Source organism: Petaurus breviceps, unplaced genomic scaffold, assembly GCF_028583685.1.
Source record: "Petaurus breviceps papuanus isolate PSGF00001 unplaced genomic scaffold, PetGlider_PUasm1.0 181, whole genome shotgun sequence".
NCBI lineage: Eukaryota > Metazoa > Chordata > Mammalia > Diprotodontia > Petauridae > Petaurus > Petaurus breviceps.
This window is the reverse complement of record NW_027185784.1, coordinates 16,305,469-16,318,873: the sequence shown is the minus strand read 5'-3', so window position 1 is coordinate 16,318,873 and position 13,405 is coordinate 16,305,469. Positions and strand designations below refer to the sequence as shown.

Below are 13,405 nucleotides of genomic sequence, written 5' to 3'. Positions count from 1 at the left end.
GATAGATAGATAGATAGATAGATAGATAGATAGATAGATAGATAGATAGATAGATAGATAGAGATTCGTCTATCTACATCTATCTATACACACACACAAAGAATTGTCTACCTTGGGAACAATGAACTGATGCACTGACCTTAAAGGTGGCTGTAGTTATCCATTTTTGGAGGGGAGAGTAGTGATCCTTTCTTTGCATACTAGCCAGTGCCTCTAGGCACTTCAACTGTGCCCAGAACTTTTTCTTCTTTGTTGTCAACTAAATCTTGGTAAGCTGTTAGCTGATAATGGCATAACATTATTGAAGACAATGAGCTTTCAAGGAACAAAGTAATTTCTTTTAAAAATTAATTTGTATTGATGTTTTTTGTTTTTACATTACTTACATCTCACATTTCTCCCCCGGAGAACCATCCCTTATAGTAAAGAACAAAAAAGAGGAAAACAAAGTTTAGCAAACTGATCAGCTCACTGAAAAAGTCTGACGCTTTTTCACTGTTCCACTTAGACACTCTTCTACACCACACTCCCCCATCTTTTTGAAAGAAGGGGAGGGATTTTCCATAACTCTTCTCTGGGCTTGAGTTTGGTCATTATAATTGAAGAGCATTTAGTTTAAATAATGTTTGCTTTTGTTCTTTCCATTTATATTGTTGTAGTTATTTTGTTTATTGTTTTCCTGGTTCTGCTCACTTCATTTTGCATCAATTCACACAATTCTTTCCATACTTTTCTGTATTTATTATATTTATCCCTTCTTATGGCACATTAATAATATTTCATTATATTCATATACTACAACTTGTGCAATCATTCCCCACTTGATAGAAATTACTTTATTTCCAGTTCTTTGCAAGCACAAAAAGGGCTGCTATATATATTTTGAACTTTGTGGAGCCTTTCTTTTTTATCATTGATCTAAATTAATTGCTACTTGTGGGAATGGAGGCACATATCAGAGAAATGATTTTAGTGGCAGGAAAAGTCTTACTTGAAGACTCTCAATTTACTTCATGATAGTCAACTGTTTAATCTTTACACTCTTAAGCCTTGTCCTCTCTGAATGTCATGTCAAAGACCTGGAGTATGGAGATTGCAGAGTTTAACAATAATCTGAAGAAGGGCTACATGAGGATGGCAGGAGAGGCTACACCATAATTACTAGGAGGGTACAAAAATCCATGTCTAAGTTGTGGTCAAAGAGTTAGCACTGATCAAAGAGAAAAAGATGGAAAGAGAAGGGGATGAAGAAGATAAGGGGGGGGGAGTAGGGTTTGATGAGAGATTATATCATACCAAAGTGAGATCATTAATCAATAAGGATGGAGAATAGGAGGTTGGGTCATTTACATAAGGACCAGTTCTGATGCTGGGGTAAGGCCAAATGCCCAGCAAAGAGATAAGAAATCTTCAACAGGCACAACAAACAGTCCAGGGTAGAGCACCTGAATGACAATTTTAACTCTGAGTAACTCTGTAGTTACTTAAACTGAGTAACTCTGTAGTTAACAAAGTAACTCTGAGGTTATTTTAATGGCAACATGGCACAGATCAGTCCTAGAGAAGGGACAGGGAGGGAAGTTTGGGTATGATATTGTTAGCTGTGCAACAGCAGGTACAACTCTTTGTACTCTTCGTGTTGAGGTTCAGATTTTGGGAGAGCAGTTCAGGCGTGAAAGAATTCATTTAGACCTCTCTGTAGCCTTCTGGAGCTTTACAAAGTACTGGAAAAGCAATCCTTAACATTCTTTTTAACCCTTAGGGTGCCATTTGTATCCATATCATTGGGCCACACATTGGGAAGGGACACTTCTGGAGGAAGATGTTTCTCTTTCAGCACTGAAGATATCTTGCCCTCCAGGGCCTTAGGAATTCCCTCCAAATTGATGAAACAGTAGAATCTTTCCTAGGGATCCATTGTCCTCAAATGGCCAAACTTGGGTATCCTGGAGGCAAACCAGACTATGCAAAAAACCCCAAGAACAGGTATTTGCGTGTACCTCCGTGTTTACCAAACCTGATAATCTCTCAGAGGGCCTGAGATAGCTAATCATCTCACTCTTGCCTAAGACAAGAAATGTCTTCTGTTTTTTCCTAATTCATCCCCTCCATACTCAGTCTGACATTATTCCACATCTTCCCTTAGGAGAATTTCTTGTTCCTTCCCCTCCTAGAAGAATGTAGTTTCCTCAATGACAGAGACTGTTTCTTTTGTCTTCATATTCACAACACCCAGCATAGTGCTGGACACATTGTAAACACCTTAAAAAGATTTACTTAAAATAACTGAACTGAATTGATCTTCCTCTTTAAGAAATCCTGGGGTAAATGCAGTTCATTTCTTTCAGTAGCTTAATGCTCATATCTTTTAAGTTGAGACGATCCTCAACTTAAGCCTGTATATAGTGTATATATGTGTATAGTTATTTTCACGTTCTCATTAGACTGTGAGCTCTTTGAGGCCAAGGACAGTTTTTGCCTTTTTTCACACCCCCGGTTCTTGGGACAGCACCTGGCATAGAGGAGGCACTTGAATGTTTTTTAACTTGTTGACTAGACTGCTGGGAAAACACTGGGATTTCTATAGCACCTTTAGTGACCTTGGTCAAAAGTCATTGCAAAACATGTATGATCTATGTCAAATTGCCGCCTCCTCAGTGATGAGAGAAAGGAAGGGAAGGAGGGAGAGAATTTGGAACTCCAAATTTGAAAAAAGAGTGTTAAAGTTGTTTTTTACTTGTAATTGGGGGAGGGTAGGAGAAATAGAATATTAAATTTTTAAAAATTCATTGCAAAACTTCCAAGGCGGGGTCAGCTAGGTGGTGAAGTGGATAGAGCACTGCCCCTGGAATCAGGAGGACTTGAGTTCAAATCCAGCCTCAGATGTTTGACACTTACTTAACTATGTGACCCTGGGCAAGTCACTTAACCCCATTGCCTTGCAAAAACTTAAACAAACAAATTTCTGGGAGAAGAGCTGATCCAAGGAATTCTTTAGTGGGGGAAAGTTATACAATTTCAAATACAGAGAAGATTGGGAAATTTTCTCAGTTTTAAAAATATATAGTTGGGTTCATGAAGGATCTCAGCAGACCATTACATCACTATGTAATCAGACTGTAGCATCCAATATTTTAGGTACTTTAACTCTGATTTTCTGATACAGAGTGCTAAAATAAGATTCAGAAATTAACTACAAACCTAGCCTACAAAATAACCTAGTTTTTTTTAAATAGTTCTTGGCAAATACTTGTTAGAATTATCCCCAAGATACTTATGGTGTCGTTTTATATGTGTAGAGCAGAATAGTAGGTCATGTGGAAGCCCCTCTATTTCAAGATGCCTGAAATGGAAAGATCATTGAAAAGGTAGATTTCAATGGTATCTGCTAGTATGTCTGATCTGGAATTGAATTGCCCTAGAGGGTAGTCAGAGTTTGGGAAAGGTGAGACTTATTGGATAAAGTGATTTGCTATGATGCCTTTTAATTAACCTATGCCACCAGGAAAAATTTGTACCCAATGTGTTTGTTCAACCTGTCAGACAAAGTATTTCACTAAAAAAACACAGTTATGGAGGTTAGTTCTTGCTTTAGAAATACTGTGTGGGTCTGATAAAGTGGAGTAAGAATAAGACCTATGGAAATTATAAAAGCAGTTCTTATGATCCTGTCACAGGATATAACTATTTTGACAGGTGATTTGTTGGGTTGGTTTTCTGTTCAATGGAATCTGTCTTCAATTGAGCCAGTAGCTGTGGTCTGGAATTGAATTACAGAGAGGCTAGTGAGAGTTTGGGAGAAGTAAGATTTACTGCAGCATTTTGGGTTGGTGCCTCAAGGCAGAACTACATTTAACTTTCATCATCACTATGCCGGAGATCTCAGATGAGGGATCTGACCTTAATCTACAGATATTAATCAAAAGCCAGTTAAATTCAAAATGCTGAATGATGAACATTTTAAATTCCTCTTCTGGGCCTGTGAGAGAAGATTAAAAGAGGGTGAAAATGAAAGATAAAGAAATTAAGTAGCAGTTGGGATGGGGAGGGAGGAAAAGAGGAAGATGGAGAAAACAGAAGGGATGTGTTGAGTGAAAAGAACTAAGTCCTAGGAAAGATTTTAGGTAATTGTTATAGTATGACAAAGTGGCAGTGCAGATCTCTTTGGGATAGAAAGGAGATTCTCAGGAAACTTGGTAACTTTGTTTACCATCAAAGACTTAGTTTTCTACTTTAAAGACAAGGACTAGGAGAACATGACCTTTCCTCTATATTTCTTACCATTACCTTTCCTCCATACAAGTCTGCAGTACAATACATACAATTTACTGGTCAAATTTAGAAACCCCTATGGTCAGTTGGTCAAGGTTAGAAACACCTTTATTATCATATAGAAGTGTTAGGATACAAACTATATTCAAGTAGGCAAAGTAGAGATAGTCACATCAGTCCACTGAATTTGATTCCATTTAATAACCATCTACTCATATTATGAAAACTCATGTTCTCATTCTCTCTTCTTCCCTATGAATTAGACCTCTCTAGTTTCTAATCCACCCCTCTCTTATTTCCTACTACCCAATTCTAGACTCTTGGAAGCCCCTAACTGGTTTTCTTCTCATTTTCTTGATATTTCTTCAACAGCTCCTTTAAAATAGTCTTTCTAACACATAGACCAAGAAATTGTTCATGACAAGTTTGGATGTAGGAAAAGCAGGGTGATATAGTAAAAAGACCATTGGATTTGAAATCAGCAGACCTGGATTTAAATCTCAGTTCTGCTATTTACAATTGGGGTAACCTCAAGCAGGAACTAAGCCTGTTTGGGCCTCATTTTTCATCTATAAAATGAGAGGTTTGAAATGAGTGATATTTAAGATTCCAGCATGGTACAGTAAAAGGAATGTTGAATTTGGTGTCAAAAGACTCAGGTTCAAAGCACAAATTTGATGCTTATTACCCAGGTGACATTGACTAAAGTTGTTGTTTAGTCATTTTCAGTTGTGCCTGTTGCTTCATGACCCCCTTTGAGGGGGTTTTCTTGGCAAAGATACTAGATTTTAAGAGTCTGAGGTCAGATTTGAACTCGATTCTTCCTGACTCCAGGGCAGCTCCTCAATCACTGCACTACCTAACTTTCCCTTATTCTTTTTTTTTTTTGCCTTTTGGAGGGCAATTGGGATTAAGTAACTTGCCCAAGGTTACACAGCAAGTATTTTTGTGTGGATGTTAAGTGTCTGAGGCCAGAACCAAACTCAGGTCCTCCCGACTCCAGGGCTGGTGCTTTACTCACTGCACCACCTAGCCACCCCAACTTTCCCTTATTCTTACTGAACCCCAGTAAGGGGATTGGACTAAATGGTTCTGAGGGCCCTCCCAGCCCTAGATCTATGATTCTTCCAAATCCAAATCCCATCATTAAGTACTTTCTTCTCTTCTCTAGGAGCATTCCCCCTGTCTTGGAAAAATCTCTGAAGAAGTTCCCTACTCTGAAGCTTTTTCTGGTCCAATTAGTTGATATGTCACTGTCTGGCTGCCCCTATAGCCCTCTACCATGTGCCAAATCAATCTGTTCTTTGATCCCCAATCTCTTAAAGAGATTCATTTGTCTCTTCATCCCCATGACCTTCCTCTAGTCTGTTGGCATTACTCAGTTGGCTACCTGTCCTCACGGTCCTCTTCCCAGTCAAATCATCATTATATTAGCATATTTTAAGCCAGCATTTGCATATTCTAACTTTTTAGAAAGGGAAATGAACAAAATATAATCTACAATCAACTGGGAACAGGAGCTTCCCCCCCTAGCAAGTGATAACAAAAATTAAAAATTTTTTACATCTGTGAGTACTTCAAAACTTCTACCTTAATGGCTCTGTGATTTTATTGATGAGGACACAATCTCCAATACTATAGACGAGAAAACAACGATGCTCTCTCCTCCCGGGCAACTCCCCCTATAAATCCTCCCATAAATAACCCCCCCCCCCCACAGGGGATCTATCCCAAGCTCCAGGGACTTCCTTTTAGTCTTCTTGCCATTTCATAAGTGCCAATGGGGCTCTTGGACTGAAAAGTTATCCTTGGGTATCTGACTAGTTGTTTTGTGAATTATTGGTTTGTCCTTCTAACAAAAATATCACTAGGAGGGGGAGGGGGAAGGGGGGAAAAGAACAAAGTAAAAGGTGCACAGCAGAGAACAAAAGAAAACTCACAAGGCAGCAAAGACGGACAGCTCTGAATGAAATGCGTAGTATTTATTATATAGGCTTTTTGAAATGGAAATTTATTGCTGTATATTTTGAATCCTCTCTTATGTTCTGCTGTGTACATGACAATGTTTTTTTTCTTTTCTTATTTTGTATTCAAGTTTCAATATTTAAATTTATAATATATTTCTTTTTCTTTTCTTATTGTGTATTTAAATTTTACTATTTAAGTTTAAAACAAAAATAAAAAATGTCACTAGTGGTTAACAATAATTCTAGAATTAGCTTTATGTCAAGGTAGAAAAATTCTCATCTTTATCCTTCCACCCACTAATTTTCTTTATGTCTACCTTGCCCTTCTCCTTCTCCTCTCCCTTTCCCACCAAGAACTCAAATGGTATATATTGACATTCAAAGTCTACGGAAGACTGATAGAAGACTGTAGTAATTGGTCAAAGGCAATGGCAGTACAGGAAGGGGCTTTTGATAGATTCTGAAGCTCTCTGTGAATGACAGAATTAAGTTTTAACAGTAAACCCTATGATAGGCATATTAGGGTTATGAAATCCACTAACCTTTAAAGTACATATTTCTAACAGGGCCAGATTCCTATTCCTAATCCCTCTCCCCTAGCCCCACTCAGTCCTCACATATACTGTGAAGGACTTGTTTTTATTTCTGAAACCAATCCATAACAAATTGATTTAGCTTTCTGTTAAGTCCTCCGTCCTTCAGACTTTTTGATATGAAAAGCTTGGTCACATTGCATAATTACTTAACTGTTTCATGTGAGTATTTCTCGCCTCTCCAACCAAGCTGTGAGTTCCTGAAGGGCAAGAATCTTATCTTCCATTTTTTTCCCATTAATCCCAAAGTCCCTAGCACAGTGCCAGATGCAGAGTAGGTAATCAATGCATACTTGTTGAATGAATGAATCCTTCAGGATGTTCTAAGAAACACAAGCCAAGAGATAAGCCACCAGAGCATAGTATAAAGAGAGCTGGATTTGGAATCAGAGGACTTGGGTTTGACTCCTTACTTTGCTACTTACCAGCTATGCTATATTGTCCAAATAATAACCTCTCTGGATCTTAATTTCCTTATCTCAATAATAGCAATTTAAAGTTGTAAAGGACTTTAATGTCTATTATCTCCTTTGATCTTTACAACAACTCAGAAGGTAAATGCTATTAGTGTGCCTATTTTAAATTTGAGGAAACTAAGGCAGAAAGAGATTAAGTGACTTGGCCAGAGTCATGTGGCTAGTAAGTGTCTTAAGCATCTTCAACTTGTCTTCTTGACTCTAGGTGCAGTGTTCTATCTACTATGCCACCTCCTTGCCTCTAAATCAAATGAAGGAGTTGGATTTGATGACTCCTAAGTATCTAAGCTTTAAATTCTATAATAGTAATTTTCCTCAGCATTTGCATAGTGAGCATATCCAGGCAAACACATACATGAATCAAATAAGTGGCCTCTCCTTCCACTGTATCCTAAATGGATATAAATTTGCAGGAAAAGGTGTGAACCACATACACTTAGAAGCCAGACCAGACAGAGATGTGGTAGGAGAGAGAGAGGAAAGGGATTGAGTACCTCAGTTAGAGAAATCAGTAGACAAGAATGAGATGCTCAGCCCTGAGACCTTCAGGACACTAGACACCATTTGTGTGGTTCCAAAGGGAATCACAAGCACCTAGGAGCAGCGTGAACTGGTACTGTAAGTCAGGTGAATTAGACAGACCCAGAGGGAAGCTGGAGCCCACCAGAACAGAGGATTGCTTTTGTACTGAAAAGGAGCAAGGGAAGTTAAACTTTCCTAACCACTGAGGGGGCCTAGACATGAACTCATCCTGTGAGGTTTGGGGAAGGCTTTTTAGCTAAGTTAAATACAATTGGTCCTATATCTGATGTTTTGTTGGCCTGAACATTAAGTAAAGGGAGCTAAGGGCCCTTAGGGAAATCTAAGTCAAATTCTAATGTTCCAAGAAAAAACTCTTGGGTGGGAACAAAATGAGTTGTGGAGATTGTTTTTGAGAGAGGCCCCTATCATCCATCATTTCAAGGGTCAGAGCCTGACTGATATTGAGATTAAATTTTTTTTTCATTCTGATATGGTCTTTAGGTGGATTTTCCTGAAATAATGGTGATTTACACTGTCATTCAAATTTTCCCCCTCTCAGTCCAGCCCCCTTTGTGACCAATGGCATACATCTGAAGAGGAGCAGTATCTGTCTGCACCTGGACAAACATAGTTCTGTTTTTTCTCCATTTAGGAAAAGTTAACAGGAGATAGAAATGTTCACAGCTCAAGTTTATTCAGAAGATCAAAAAAGGCTGGGTTAGCTGGTAAATGAAAAGGCTCAGAATGACATTTAATTCCATTTAATCAATTAACAAGTATTTATTGAGTGCCTGCTATGTCCCAAGTTAAGTGTTATATAAGTACAAAGAATGAAACAATTCCTACTGACAAGGAGCTCCTATTCTAATGGTAGAGACAAATATATTTACAAGGCATTCCATAAATCTTGGTGAAATTTTAGGCTTTGTAGCTTAAAAACTTTCAAATTTATCTTTTAATAACTTATAGCTTCACTATGACTTTTGGATACCTTGAATATATAGCATATAATATGCATTTTGCATAGTAGCAAATGCTAATATGATATATAATATACATATATAATAGATAATATAGATATGTAGTATATGTAATAGATATATGTAAACAGATAATACTGTGTTTCCCTGATAATAAGACCTATCCCGAAAATAAGCCCTCCCATCACTGTGTAAGATTCCTCTAAAATAAGCCTTCCCCCGAAAATAAACCCTATTGAGATTGCTACTGTATGCGCTACACGCTACATCCCAGTACCCTCTGTATGCACCGTTCCCCCCCCCCCGTGAAACGCACGCCGCGCTCCGAGCTGCATCCAATCAGAGCTGCAGTAGTGAGCACGTCATCCTGTTCTTCCCCAGTGATTTGCTTATTGAATAAAGGTACATTTTTTTGTTCACATTTACCTGTTTATTAAAATTGCTGTCGATGTTCATTAAAATAAGCCCTCTGGTGTTTTTCTGTCCAAAAAAAATAATAAGACAGTGTCTTATTATAGGGGAAACACGGTATATAAGATAAACAGATAATTTATAATATAACTAATTGATAAATTGATAAAATAAATATATAATACAAATATATAGACAATATATACAATATAATACATAAATAAAAATACATATGTTTTTGTACATTAGTAAATGCAAAATGAATAATTACAGATATTTACAAAGTAGCTAAATACACCATCATTTGGGAGGGAGAGTACTAGCATTGGGGGCATCAGGAAGAGAGAGAGAGGGAAAGAGAGCAAGTCTAGTTCTTTGAGGAACATATGCAATTAGTGGGAATGATATAGATGGTAAGCTAGCAAAGGAGACAGAAAAGTGATTGCACAAAAAATTAAGAAAGAACACTATCACAAAAACCCAGAGTAGAGAATATTCAGGAGGAGAGAGTGGTTAACAATGTCAAATGCAGCAGAAAAATAGAATAGGAGATGAACTGAGAAAAAGACATCAAACTTGGCAATTAAGAGATCACCATTTCAAATGAGGGATGAGGTTGGAAGCTGAATTGTAAAGGGTTGAGGACGAAGTCAGAGGAGCAGAAGCAAAGGAAGATAACCCATGTGAAGATCAAACTCGTGAACCTGGTCTCATTAATACCAACTGACCTCATGTTCTACCAACTGAACCAATTTCAAAAAGTGCCATGGAAAATTCACAAAAAAGAGAATCCACACACAGTTCATCTACTTCATCAGGGCAATCAGCACCCAAAGACATAAGCACTTCTGTTACAGCATCAAAGGATCAAGCCATCTCCCTTCCAGCTTCTGGAGGCAAAAACTCTCTAAGAAGCCCATAGCAGTGGATTCCTGGAGGCAGTTTAATAACCTTGATTATTTCTGAATAATAGAGCCACATGTTGGTGGAATGTAGATTGTACAGATTGTTCAATGTTATCCAAGACTTCCTGTCAAGATGCACCTCTGATCTGCATGGGTAAGAGGGGAGAGTTGCTGGGAGGTCACTACTGATGGATCAGTGTAATAGGTCTTGGGGCATGTGGTATTTATCTTTGAATCAAGGGAACAATGCCCTAGGAATCAGGGCACCTGGACCACATGCAATTCAATGAGTAATCTTGAGTTTGGCCATGTTTGTAATTTGAATAACCATTGTAGACCTCAAGATAGACCTTGAAATAACACCGAAGGAGCAAACGTGAAGTGGTTGGGCAGAAACCTGCTTCTGGTTATACAACGAAGGACAGCAATGAGATTAGAAAATAGACATTCAACAGACTAGTCAGCTGACAAACTACAACTGAGAGCCCTCTGGGGACCTGGATGGCTTATGGGAATGGCAATGAGCTGTGGTAGATTTCCACTCACTGCTTCACCTCCCAATCCAGCCCAGGTGCTCCCGGCCAAGATTCATTAGCATCTAATGGCTGCTCAGTGGCTTCTGTGAAGCTGGCTGGCAATTCCTCTTGTTGTTTCTGTGTAGGCAGGTGTTCACAATGCCCTTAGTATTCCTGCGGCAACTTAGCAAAGGATAGGGAGAGCTCAGAGGCTGACATGCACAGGGAATGTTGACAACAGTCTGGGAGTGAAGCCCATTGATGGAGAAGGTGCTCTGTAGGGGATAAAGAAAGTACTTCACCAGCACTCACCTGTCCTGCTCTTTCCTTTTTCTGGCAAGAGTAAAGGAAAATATTTTCCTTTACAGGCAATAGTGTAGTCTAAGCCAAGTAATGTGTGAAAGAGCCTATTTATAATCAGAGACTATTTTCTGTAACAATTTAGGATTTAGAATTGAAAGGAAACAGCAATCACCTACTTCAGCTTATTTATTTTACAGATGAGAAAACTAAGATCCCAGAGATTACAACGACATTCCCAGTGTCAGACATATATAGTAAGTTGCAGAGGTTAAACTGAACAATTCAGCGAATATTAATTTAGCCTTGTTAAATAGCAATGAGAATTAGTATTTACATGGTGCTTTATGGTATACAAAGAATTTTACAGATACTATCTTGTTCCTACTCTGCCATCTTGACTCCACCCCCTACAGATACTATCTAATTAGAGACATAAACTATAAGATGGATGCTACTATTATCTTCATTTTGCAGATAAGGACACTGAGGCTGGGAGGTTAACTTGACTTACTATACAGTTAGTAAGTGTCTGAGCCAGGATTTGAACTCAAATCTTCCTAATTTGAAGTCAAGCACTCTTTCCTCTATCCCACCAACCTGCCAGAAGTACTGTGTTAAGTGGTAGCATTTTTTCCATTGTGAGTCTCTCCCTTACTTTCCACATTTAATCTGTTACCAAATCCTTTAGATTGCATCTCTACCATATAACTCACAAACTAGCTTCTCCTCTTCTGCTGCTACCATCGTAGCATAGGCCCTTGTTAACCATCTACTTGGACTAATTCAATAGCCTACTTACATGCCTTCCTCTGTCTGCATTCTGTCTTTTCTAATCTATCCTTCACATTTTTTCCAAAATAATCTTTCTCATTTTTTTCTTTTCTTCAAAATTCTTCAGCAATTCCAATTTCTTACTGAGTAAAGTTCAAACAGTTCTTCCTGACGTTCAATGACCTCCACAATTCACAATCCACAGCCTTATTTTTGTATTACACCACTTTATGGACTCCACACTCCAACCAAACTAGACTACTTTTGGCCCCCGACACACACTCACACACACACACAAACACACATACACACTACAGTCTTACTGTTCCCTATTCCTCAAAACCTTTCCTTCTCTTTCTTATATGTCTGAATCCCTACCCTTTCTTTAACACCTAGTTCAAATCCTGCCTCCTCCAGGAAACCTTTCCTACTCTCCTGTCAGTAATGACCTTCCCCTTCAGAACTTATATATTACTTTGTATTGTTACTTTAGAGAATACTTTATTTTTTAAAAGACAGGTTCTCCTTATCTTTTCCAGGCTAGCAATGCAGGGACCATGCAGAGGAAGATCTCACTGCTGATCTGTATGGTTACTTTGACCTGTTGCCATTTCTAACCTGGACTGCTTTGCCCCTTCCTTGGGCAACCTGGCATCTGTCTGTCTCTGGGCCTTACTATATTAATACTTAATTCAGTGTGGCTATCCAGTGGGCATAGGCAACTACATCTCAGAATTCCCTAACTCAAAAGATTTGCTGGGTTTAGCCTCCCATGTAGCAGGTATTATAAGTGTGCTCCAGAATACTTGTCTCTAAATCACTTTTTAAACATGTTGGGCCACCTCCAGAGGTGTTTGTTTCATTTTAGATTCAGGTAGTTTCACCTCACTCACCTTTAAAAGAGGTGATGAATTTAATGTTTTTTTTTAATATGTAGTTCTTTTTATTTACATTTTTGCAGTTATTGTGAATATTTTCATGGCTCTATTTATTTCATTTTGCATCAAATCATACAGAAATTTCTATGCTTCTTTATATTCATCCCAAAAATAATTTTTTACTACATACTAATATTCCATTACATTCATGTACCAGAATTTGTTTAACCATTCCCCAAGTGATAAGTGTTTACTTTGTTTCTAATTCTTAACTATCACAAAATGTGTTGCTATAAATATTTTAGAGTATATAAGGACTCCTTTCCTTACTGATGGTTTCCTTGGGGTATAAGCCCATTAATAGAGTCTCTGGTTCAAAGGGTATGGAGATTTTAGTCACTTTTTTGTGCAATTCCAAATTGCTTTTCAAAATAGTTTGACTATTTCACTTCTCCACCAATAATATAGTAGTGTGGATATCCTTCTGCAACCCCTCCAACATTGACTGTTGCCATTTGTTGCCAGTTTTTGCAGGGTATGGTGTGAAATCTCAGGGTTGTTTTGATTTGTATTTTTCTTACTATTAGTGATTTGAAGAATTTTTCCCCTTGTGATAGTGAATACAGTTCTTTGAGAAATGTTTGTTCATATCCTGTAACCATTCATCTATTGGGGAATGGGGATTAGTCATGCATTTTTATTATTTATACATCTTGGATATAAAACCCTTACTAGAGAAATTTTGTACAAAGATTTTTTCCCATTTGACCGCTTTTCTTCTTATACTAGATGCATTAATTTTGTCTCTGCAG

At 38.0% G+C, this 13,405-nt stretch overlaps 1 protein-coding gene across 4 annotated transcripts in view; it reads right to left on the bottom strand.

Moving 5' to 3' along the window:
• The window catches only part of EXOC4 (exocyst complex component 4), a 1,166,755-nt gene that overhangs the window by 966,998 nt on the left and 186,352 nt on the right, over nt 1–13,405 (bottom strand). The window lies entirely within an intron of this gene.